The 8,753-nt window shown below is 38.6% G+C and overlaps 1 non-coding gene across 1 annotated transcript; it reads left to right on the top strand.

Moving 5' to 3' along the window:
* The first annotated feature begins 1,314 nt into the window (after positions 1-1,314).
* LOC120070388 lies at positions 1,315-1,421 on the top strand. Its single transcript, XR_005479883.1, has one exon. It is a non-coding gene; the product is annotated as a small nucleolar RNA R71 (small nucleolar RNA).
* Positions 1,422-8,753: the final 7,332 nt, after the last annotated feature.

The following is an 8,753-nucleotide window of genomic DNA, read 5'->3' on the forward strand; positions in this document are numbered from 1 at the left end:
TATGGTTTTAACCTTGCATATTGCCTTGACAGTTGTTATTTTTTTTGTCTGACCTGGATGCGCTAATCCCAAGTGCCTTGCCTTCGTTTTGGCTTGCCCCCACGTGTATCATGCGGGCATCCACCTACAAGCAATGGTGCTGCTTTCTCTTCTTAAACTATAAACTCATACCTTCTTGGTAGCAGTTGTTGCGGTCATTTTATTTATGTGTTGATCTCTGTGGTGACTTACTTTCATTTTGGCTTGCCCCACACCATGTTCAGGCAATCATCCAACTATCATAACATTTTGCGTTGCGGTCACTATTGTGATCTTTTCTTCATCATTTTGTTCCTCTTTAAATCTTTTTGGAGCTACTGGTGGTTGGACTTCTTTTGTCTCAAGATCTAGAGCCTTAAGGGTGGACGCAACTTCAGGGTCTATTTTCTCAAGCTTCTCCAGACTATAGGTCAACGGATCTTCAATTGTCACCACATTCAAGTTGGTCGCAATGAGCTTCTCCCCTACTTTCACAGTCATGTTGTCACTTAGCAAGGAGACTGCTAAGCATTGTTCCTTCCCGTTACCCCCAGCATTGCGAGGGAGCTCAGTTGAGCTCGGCAACGCTCCTTACGGTCTATTTTTCAGCTCGCCCGCAATTTGTCCCATTTGAGTTTCGAGATTTCTAATGGATGTAGCTTGATTCTGAAGCACCGATTCGTTTTTCTCAATGTATTGCTTCAACAAGCTCTCTAAGGACGAAGATTGCGGTGTTTATGAGCTACTAGCTTTGCTATGCACTGGACTGTTGTTTTGCGGAAAAAATCCGGGTGGCCCTCCTTTTTGTGCCACAGGTTGAAAGCTTTGTTGTTGATTTTTCCACGCAAAATTTGGGTGGTTTCGCCACCCAAGGTTATATGTATCGGAATAGGGATTATTTCTCATGAAGCATACCGACTGCGAGTTTGTTGGGCATTCTTCCATCAGTGAGCATCTTCGCAAATGACACAACTTGCGATCATTTGAATGATTGTGTTGACCTGCCCTTTCTTTGCTCCCGTGTTATTAATTGCGATGCCTTGTATCAAACTCATCATCGCAGTCATTTGATTTTGCAGGGAGGCGATGGCCCCGTTTTTTGCGTCATTATCTTTAATTCTTAATCTCTTATCGCTTTCCCTCCAATCCTCGTGATTTTTGGAAATGTGATCAAGTATACTCTTTGCCTCCTCATATTTTTTGTCGAGCAGACCACTAGCGGCTGCCGCATTGGCAGCGGTCTGCGAAAAGGGATTCAATCCTTGGTAAAAGATCTTCATCTGAAGACAGTCTGGTAAGCCATTATGCGGACAGTCTCTTACCAGCCGCTTAAACCTCGCCCAGGCATCACTGAGCGATTCGTCATCTTCTTGTTCAAAATTTGTTATTAATTTCCTTCTCCTAGCATTCTCAGTTGATGGAAAATACTTCTTCATAAACTTTTCCACCACCTGTTCCCACGAATTTATCTCCCCCGGTTCGAGAGAATATGCCCATTTCCTCGCTTGATCACACAAAGAAAATGAAAACAGAGTTAGTCGAACTTCCTAGGTAGAGATATTCGGGAACACAAAAATGTTGCAGATCTCTATGAAGCTCCGGAGGTGCGGGTCTTCGCCACGCCTTCCTCCAAACTGTCCAGCAACCTGGATCATCTACAACATTACCGGCTTCATTTCAAACCTCGATCCATCTAACGCTGGCCTCATGATTCCTAGCGAGAAATCATAGAGTTTGGGTGACGTATAGTTCCAAATGGGTCTATTGCGGTCATTTGCTAGAAGGATGGGGTTGGTCATTATATTGTTCACATTAGCGGCCCTTGCTTCCGGTTGTTCTGCCATTCTTGGTATTCTCTCTTGTTGTTGGTAGTCTCTTAATCTCTGTCTGAATGTCCTCTCAATCTTTGGGTCGTAATTCGCTAGAGATTGAGAGTCTGCAAAATTACCGTTAGCACACTATTTTGTCGAAGTCCCCGACAACGGCACCAAAAACTTGATGCTTGATTTTTATGAAGTGATATTATGGAAGATATGCGTTGATGAAATTGCGTTGTGCACTCAAATTTCCTCAGCGGAATCCAAGTGTAAATTCCATTGAGTTTCTTGGTAAGTCCAAGGTCGAACTCAGGGACTTGTGAAAATAGGTTGTGTTGGTAATTTTTAGGGAGACTTTTCGGTAACCAAATAAATAAATGGGGTTTGTTGTTGATTTCGTTAATGAGAAAATAAACAAATATGGCGGATTTAAGAAAAGTCAGTTGTGTGATTGATGCATTAAGTATGCGATGAATGAGTTGAGAAGATCTTTAGCTAGCGTTACTTGGAAATGCATTAGACTATGCGATCATGCTACAACCATGCACAGCAAGTCAGTTTCCAATGCAAATGTGATGCTCCTAAGTCTAGGATGCATGTGTTGAATGCAAAAGTGTCCATAGAGCTTATCCCTAAGTCTCTACTCTTATCCTATGCGATGATGCAAAATGCATAAAAGTAAGGTGACCGCATACAATTATATCCTATCTCTAGAATGCATGCGATGCATTGGTAACAAATAGTGCTTATTCCTAAGCTTCTATCTCTTGATTATACGTTCTAATCTTACTCTCCCGTGCCTAGATTCTAATCTGACCTTCACAAGCCTAGATCCTTTCCTTAGACTACCCTCCCGAGTATCTCTAATGGATGAATGAAGCATACATAATACAAGATCATCGCATAGCATGAAGATTTCCTAGTTGTGCTAGCTAAATGCTTATCAACACATTCAACTAATTTAGCTACTCATGCGTAAATAACAGAAAGTGAACAAATATAGAGAAGTGGATTCCATTTCGATAAATGAGTGGAGTACAAAATATAATGGAAGTTAAAGGTAGAGAGCCTGTAGCAATTCCTTGCTGATCGAGGCTTTTACACTGTAAATCTCTATTCGGTTCCAAAAATGTTCCTGCTTCCACAGGCGTCGACCCTCTCTCTGTCCTTGAAGCTTCTGGTGCTCTCCCAAGCTTATCAGAACGATCTATCAGAACAACCTTCCTCTCTCGCGTCCGCCTTGAGATAAAAGAAAATCTAAGAATAAGGAAAACTATGAACAAACTTCTGAATTGGTGGAATGGTGAATCCCTTTTCTGAAGGATGCCTTTGGTATTTATAGAACATCCAGGGTGAACAAAGACTTCTCTCTCATGATTGTACAGATGGGATGGCTTTAATCCTGATTGATGCGCCAAATATTTGTCACCGAAAAGTTGAATGTACTTGTTATCGTTAGCAGCTGTCAACTTAATTCGGATTCGACTGTCATCATCTTTCTATCCCATCGCGATTAATTAGCCTTTCACCCAGATGCACCCATCATGTTGCGCCAACCAAGTTACGACAATCCTTCTTGAGCAAATGTTTGCGAATGAGATCACCACAAAGCCTTGCAGTAATGCTGCGCTCGACTAATGATTTCCTCCTTGCATCATCGCATTTTCTGCACAAAAATACAAAAATCAACTATTTTTATGCGACGAACGCATGCGACCGCAGTATTATGAAATTGATGCTTAATAGACACAATTTAACATGTTCTATCAACGCAAGCCAGCATTGTTTAAGAACTTAGCACTATGATAACGTGCATTTCTGCCCGTTATCAAGGAACTATGCGGCACCCAATTTATATGACTTCTCGCCCGGAATTGCAAGACCCACAGTGGAGGAGAATGAAAGATTCGAAATAAAGCTGGTCATGCTACAAATGATCCAGAATGTAGGGCAGTTTGGAGGTCTATAAGGAGAAGACCCGCATGCTCACTTGATCAGCTTTGTTGAAATGTGCAATACATTCTCCATTCCTGGCGTTACTCCGGAAGGAATTAGATTATATCTCTTCCCATATACACTTTGGGATGAGGCAAAGAGGTGGGCTCATTCATTAGAGCCGAATGAAATCAATTCATGGGACCAGTTGGTTGAGTGGTTTATGAAGAAATTTTTCCCGCCTGCTGTCAACACATGAAGACGAAGGGATGTGTTAAATTTTGAACAGATGGAAAATGAAACTTTAAGCACCGCATGGGTGCAATTTAGAAGATTGGTGAATAACTGTCCGCATATTGGGATTCCCGATTGTGTTCTGATGGAAACCTTCTATAATGGCCTAGATAGATCGATGCAAGCTGTTGTTGATGCCTCCGCGACAGGAGGATTTATGGATAAAACGTACATTAAAGCCAAGGTCATCTTAGATCGCGTTTCGCAAAATACAGATGACTGGGTAGATGATGGGTATGGGGGAAGAGGCCCAGAAAGAAGAAAAGCAGAAATGCCATTGTACATGCTGATACAATGACAACATTGGCCGCACAAATGGCTGTCTCTTATACACATCTAGATGTGTATAAGAGACAGAGCCAAGGTCATCCTTGATCGCATTTCGTAAAATACAGATGACTGGGTAGATGATGGGTATGGGGGAAGAGGCCCAGAACGAAGAAAAGAAAAAAGTGCCATTGTACCTGCTGATACAATGACCACATTGGTAGCACAAATGGCCGCAATTATCTCTCTCCTCTAAACGATGGCGATTAATCAGGGAACCCTCTCCCAGGGTGCAGCGCAAGTCAATGCACTAACACAAGTGGCAGCGACAAACTGTGCACAATGCGGAGGGGGTCATTCAGTAGAAATGTGCCCATCAAACCCACAGACAGTGTACTCGATCAAGAATAACCCGTACAGCAACACATACAACTCGGGTTAGTGGAATCACCCCAACTTCAGTTGGGGTGGGAACAATGACCAGGGAGGCCAAAGGAATCTACAAAACAATTCCAGGAATTGAGGAAATCCTCCGATTTTTCATCAGTGTCTGAATCAGAGTCACCACCAAAATAGGCAATCGCACAACCAACCTTCCTTATCCAACATCTCGACGAATTCATCGTCCTTGGAAGCTCTACTCAAGCAGTATATAGAGAAAAATGATGCGGTTCCAATTTCTTTGGGTTTGCCACAAGCACATGTGCTAGACACCCCAAATTCTTAGATGTTGTAAACTACTTTTAAGACCTCTCCATAATTCAAAAGGCATTTTAGAAACACTCTTTGATGGAACTTGGTTCAAAATGTATGTTGTAGTTTCCACTGCATAACCCTAGAATGAGATAGGTAGAGAAGCATAACTCATCATGGACCGAACCATGTCTAACAGGGTTTTGCTTCTCCTTTATGATACACCATTTTGTTGAGGTGTATCGGGTGTTGAGAGTTGAAATGTGATTCCATGTTCTATCATATAGTTCTGGAATCCTATATCCATGTACTCTCCACCTCGATCTAATCGAAGCGTTTTTATCTTTTTACCCAATAAATTCTCAACGTCAGCCTTATACTCCTTGAATTTTTCAAGTGTATTAGACTTATGTTGCAGCAGGTAAACATATCCATATCTAGAATAATCATCAGTAAAAGTGACGAAGTATTCAAACCCTTCTCTTGCTTTAACACTCATCGAGCCACAAAATTTTGAATGTATAAGCTCCAAAGATTCTTTGGCTCTATAACCTTTTCCAGAAAAAAGGTCGTTTTGTCTTTTTTCCTTCTAGAAAAGATTCATATACAGGTAGAAGTGTTCATGGGTTCGGTTGGGTTGGGTTGAAAAAATTTTTAAACCCAACCCAATTGTTCAGGTTATAATTTTTTTCAACCAAAATAACCCTTATTAAAAAATGAACCCAAACCCAACCCAACCATGAAATATTCGGGTTGGGTTGGTTCGGGTTAATCGGGTCATTTATTTAAAATTTTGTTCTCAAAAGAAGCAAAACGTAAATATGTAAAAATCTAATTTAATTATTTTCATATATTGAATTAAGATTAACTAGTGCAAATTTTCTTTCTAAAGTGCAAAGAAACTACTTTTAAAAGTTGTTGAATAATAAATTATTAAAAAATATTGAAATTAAATAAAATTAAAATCAATATATGTATAAATAATTGTGTTATAAGTAACAAAAAAATATTTTAAAATTAATAATAAATTCGGGTTGGTTTGGGTTGGTTTGGGTTATATTAGGTGAACCCATGAACCAACCCAACCCATAAAATTTTCATTTATTTGAACCCAACCCAACCCAAAAAAGTTGATAATCCAACCTAAACCACACGGGTTGGGTTGGGTTGATCGGTTTTTTTGGGTCATCAAGTTTTTTGAACACTCCTATATATTGGTAAAGAATTTTCTTCTAACTCCTTTAGCATCCATTCTTAACTTACCTCTCAATCCTATTGAGATTAATATGACCTAGTCTTAGATGCCAAAGATGAGCATTTTCCTTTGGAGAAAACTTTATTCTTTTGTTTTGTGTGGTTGTAGTGTTGAACACTTCAACATTATGGAGCATTTTAGATACTAACGGCCTTTGTACATATAAGTTACTTTCATTTGTTACATAATATATATCAACACCATTTTTCGAGACAAACGCTTTATCACGAATAAAAGATATATTATTAAGGTGTTCTAACAAACATGGAACTGAAATCAAGTTCCTCTTAAAATTAGGAACATAGTAAACATTGTCCAACAATATAAATTTTAAATTGAAAATTAACTTTAAGCTCCCAACTACAACTGTCGAGACGACCTTTCCTATTCCAACTCGTAGAGTCATCTCTCAAGCTTCAAGCTTCTTTTAGGAACTAGTTTCCTGTAAAGAAGTATAAATATGGTTAATGGCTCTTGAATCAAGTATACTGGTACTATTATCATTTTCCACTAAACACATTTGTAGAACCAGTAAATTATATTTACCTTCTTTTGCCTTCTTCTTTTCGGCCAAATATTTAGGGCAATTTCTCTTCAAGCCCATTTTGGTTGCAATGGAAGCAGGTTCTTTTGCAGCTTCGACGTTTTTGCCTTCTGAACAGTAGCAACAGTGGTGGTTTAATTCCCCTTTCCACCCTTTTCCTTCTTCCACTTCTTCAAACGAAAGAAAAAGGAGGTATAGACCTAGTCTTAGAGGTCGAACCTTTATGGAACTTCTTGTTGGAGAAGACAACATTTTCCTCCCTACTGGTTCTTTTGACTTTCTTTAAAGACTTAAAAGTCTACAGCTTTTGAGAAAGGTGGTAAGGTTGTAGCCAATTTTTTTCATAACACAATTACTATGGAATTATAGGAAACTATCTGGCAGAGATTCCAGAATAAATCTCACTTGACTAAACTCATTTATGAGACATCCATTCATCTCGGCGACATTGAAATTAACCATCATGTTAAGAACGTGTTCCCTAAAAAATGATCCTTCCATCATCCGTACATTGAAGACGAACTTAAGAGCATCATGCATGGCTTGGGAGGAAGGTTTTCCAAACATGTCAAGTAGTGATTCCATGATCTCGCATGTAGTGATCATGGTCTCATGCTTTTTTATCAGGACTTTAGTTAAGCCTGCCAAAATGTAGAGTTTGGCCCTATCATTTCCCTTGATCCACCTCTCATAAGCATCACGAACATTTCGTGACACATTGGGCCTAGGGACTGGAGGGCATTCCTCCGTCAGAATGAATTTAAGGCCGTCTATGACTAAGACAGTATCTATCGTATTCTTCTAAGTTGTATAATTTTCTCCAAATAACTTTTTAGCTTTAAGAAGATTCAGTGTAGCGCTAGCCATTTTGCTAATATAAAGTAAATTACTTATATTAGAAACTTATGCAAAAATTCATTTTAATCCAATCAATTTAGCAAAAGAAATAATGAACCCCAACATCATTTTATTTGCAATGATACTTCAATGATTTAGAATAAATGCTACCTCAAGGCGAACAATTACTCCTTCACTAAACTAAGACATTATCAATCAAATATTACATCAGAATAACTCTTATTTCTATTTAATTACCATTGATTTAGTCTAGAAATCATTAACTACATCAATGTTTTCTTGTAAGTGTAACCCTTCATTTTCAACCCTATAATCCCGCCCCAACGAGTCTGCCTCAGGGTAGAATGTAATTAGTGCAATTGATTGTGGCGATCTGATCCATTTCTGGAGTTTGTTATGTCCCTTTCCCATGCAAACACTTTCCTAAGGAGGATGTTCCCAAGACGTCACGAGGCCGAGCATGGAAAAAATATTTCAAACCAATAAAGGAGACCGCAATACGTGTTGACACACGTTCTTCTCCCACTTACTATAAATACTTTCTCCATTCACCTCGATATTGACCCATGCAAACACCTTCTTAAGGGAGGGTGCGCCCAGGGCACCACGAGACCGTGAATGGAAAAATAACATATCATATACATATTTTTCCTCCCATTAAGTGTTTTAAAAAAATGGGTTTGTTAACTCAGAAAAATCTGGGTAAATAATTTAACTAAGTCCTTGTTAATTTGCTTAATATGATGTTTATATTGAATATTTTAACAATATGTAATCTTATTTATTAAACTCTTTAATAAATAAAAACAGTTATTGCATGCTTATAAAATATTTGACTAATTCACCTCCCAGGTTGGTTTCGGTTCCCAGGTAGTGATATTTCGTTTCCATCAGCTTAAATACCTCAACCTAGATAGAACGTTCCTTAGACAAAGGTCCCTTATAGGTAATTATTTTATAAATTTAATCTTTTACATAATTCATTTTAATCATATTAAAACAAATTTAAAGATTAACCTATTTCTAATCATATTAAAAATACCTTTACATAAGTCTAGATGAATCAATTTTT

This window comes from Benincasa hispida, chromosome 1 (genome assembly GCF_009727055.1).
Source record: "Benincasa hispida cultivar B227 chromosome 1, ASM972705v1, whole genome shotgun sequence".
NCBI classification, from domain to species: Eukaryota; Viridiplantae; Streptophyta; class Magnoliopsida; order Cucurbitales; family Cucurbitaceae; genus Benincasa; species Benincasa hispida.